Here is a 3435-nt window from a genome sequence, read left to right on the forward strand (position 1 = left end):
AATTTTATTTGTTTATTAAATATATTTATACTTGTTAAGTTGGAAGTAAATTCTCATATTAGTTAAATATCGGACCTGATATCGATATTACTCACAACCTCCCCACTCGATTTATAGCTTTCCTAGCCATCCAATGACAGTGTGAACAGGTTTCACCAACCTGTAGTCGATAATCGTTCGATAAACCAACCATATCGAACTCGATTTCTCACATATACTAAATGCGTCATGTGACACCATAAAAAAGTATAAAAAATTTCATAATGCTCTTTATTTGAAAAATTAAATGCTAATAACGTACATTCATTTGATCCCGTGAGAAATAAACAAGACATTTCTTGTGATCAGTCCAACATAGTTCATAAAATGCAGAATTCAATTTTAAAGTAAAACATGTATATCAGCGATATTTATAAATATTATTTTATTTTTATATAAGAAATTAGAAAACTGATACAGATACTACATGTATTTATCTGGTGTAGAAGAATAATACAACAGTTTTATAATTAAATTATTCATATTTAACATTTATAGTTAGAAAATACTTGCTATTGTATGCATATTGTATAATATGTGTATCCTATAATCATAAATATATGTGTTCAAAAATCTTTTTCTACAGACAAACTATAGTTCAACGAGGCAATTAATTAACTATTATAACTTCAATTTTAATCATATTTTAAATTTATTTAATTTAAAATATATGCCTTCCACCTAAAATTATTAATGTCTTGCCCCTCTGCATCATACTTATCTTGATAACAACAATCAAGTCGGTCATCTATGTTACTCCGATCAGAGAAAATTTGTGAATTGCATTCACGTGATATCCGATCTATACCGGAAGTTTCTGTACAGTTAATCGGTCCGCTTCCACTACGCTTTCCATAGCTTTTCTTGTTTGCCATATATCTAACACTGTTTTCGATATTAAGGAAAGATAGACAGACGGTCAGACGGACAATAGTGAAAATTTATTTTCAAATTGCAGTGAAATAACTCAACTGACAATGCGAGCAATAAATACAATACATTTTTTTTACAAAAACAAATTATTTGAGATGAAAATTCGACTAGGAGTCGAGTTTTTGAGAATATCCCGTTCAGAAAGCTTAAAATTCTGCATTCAGCATTCAGCTTTTCAGAGATATAATAATTAAATTACTATCAATAACTTAATGCTATTTCTTGAAGAATTACTTCGATTGGTCATAATTTACTGCTGATAAATTTTGACTAATTTTTTTTTACTAATTTTATATTTTTTAATGACTGAATTTAATTTTACTTAAAATTTAAAGAATTTAAAAGAATGCAAAAATAACAGTAATATCTTATACAGCATCAGAAATTTTATTTAATTTTAATAAAAGTTATGTTTTACAGAATAATATTTTAATCGTCGATAATTTTCTGTATGGAATATTTCATTAATTTATAAATACTTATTTCCATCAATAAAGTAACAAAAATTGAAATGAAAGTAATTAATAAAAGGAGTACGTTAACGCCAGTAATACAGCCGATAAAAATGAAATAATTAGGCAAATTCATGAAAAGTATTGCATATGGAATAATAATTTATTCAGTTATTATGAGAGAGGTTGGTACTTCAAAACTAATGTCACTAAACATTTGAGCTAATAGAGAAATTAAATTATATAATATCATTCCAGTCTTAAAAATAAAATAAAAATCCTCGACAGTATTCAACTTTTTTCCTTTTATTTCAACGTCCAGAAAATGTTTTATTTGTAAACTAGAGCGAATTCAAGTGTATCCCAGATATAAAGCGGTCATCAGAATACCTGAACAATGGTCTATAATAACAGCAACATACAGTAGACCCCCTATAACACGGTAGACACGTTCCGTTTTATATGAACTCCGTGTTTTACCAGTCACTTAAATACATGAGCCAATCACAGCCCAACACGTGTGCAGTTTAGGGACTATGGCTATTTGAAAGGTTTTCTTCCATAAAATTAATCGATTCTAGACTAATTTGACTCAACATTTCCCAAACACTTATAATTTTTTGGGAATAATCCATATAAACTATCCTATAAACAAAAAATTGTAGGGTTACTTAACGACTGTGCACCGTTCGACGACGCCATTGCTTAAGCTTGTTTTCGTCGTGGAGCGGACCATCAAACGGCGGACGCCTGTTTTCTGATAAGTCATTTTTCTGCGAAAAATTCGCTGAACTTTGGAGACATGATTTATAGAAATATAATCTTTATGGCCGTTAAATAATAATTGGTTTTTAGTAGGTCCGCTGCTCGTTTAAACTCAACGGTTTGTGCAATATCCGCTATTGGTCTAGATTCGACCAATCTTGTTGCCACGCGAGTTGGTTATGACGTTTTACCGTATTATACGAGTCTTTTTTAGCGTGTTTATACGAATACGATCACAATTTTTTCGCCATGTTATACGAATCCTTATTATATGAACCCGTGTTATAGGGGGTCTTAAAGTATCAAACACTTCTCAATTTCCTTTATTCCTGTATCTTAAATATATGTAAGAATTTAATAATACACCTAAATAAGAAGTAAAGTAACCGAATGACACAAAATACGTTGCAGTTTCCTTATATACGCGATCATTGATTTTCAAGTTTATTGAACAATAAACAGACAATTTCAGAATATTTATAATTTTTAAAAATTTCTAATCCAAAGATTAATACGGGTATTGAATATGCTTCAAATGCCGAAACGTTCGAAAAGATAGAGTAAGTTGTAACAAGTTTTTTATTGTAAATGTGATACTTATTATAAAAGTAAGTTTCGGAAATAATTATATTAACAATATCACTATCTCATTTACAAAATATTTATCTGAGTATTTCTAAAAATAGTTTTAAGTATTTGTTTTCATTGTCAGAGCTAGGTGCCTAAATAGATACTGGGTGTGAGGGTTGGACTGAATAAAATAAAATTAAACAAAGAAGCTCAAAATTAAATAAAATATATTTATTAAGTTAAACAAAGAAAAGCTCCATTTTTCCCTTTTTTGAAGTTTTTCGAAAAAGGATGTACACATATCCTTCCCACAGAGCCGTTTCCTATCTCTCAGGAACCTGAAAAATGAATCATGAGTAACTTATCCTAAAAATCGGCGATTGGCGAAAACCAGTAACCTGACGAAAGGTATAAAAGAGGGGTGACGACGAGAAAAAGGGGTCTATCGTCGCCGTCCATGAACCCGGTCCATCGTCATCACCGTTCGTGATAGGGAGACCCTCATCGACGCTGTCTGTGCCCCAAGACAACTTGTCTGATCCGGATAGAAAACGTCTGACGCTCCGATCCCAACTCGTAGATGTATGATACTCATTAATGTAAACTCTCTCTCGGCGCAGTACGCTTACGGTAACTCTTATGTAGCTAGATTATCTACGTTATTCCCAATAAATCT

Source organism: Centruroides sculpturatus, unplaced genomic scaffold (genome assembly GCF_000671375.1).
Source record: "Centruroides sculpturatus isolate CEXI.00-Female unplaced genomic scaffold, Cexi_2.0 scaffold300, whole genome shotgun sequence".
Taxonomy (NCBI): domain Eukaryota; kingdom Metazoa; phylum Arthropoda; class Arachnida; order Scorpiones; family Buthidae; genus Centruroides; species Centruroides sculpturatus.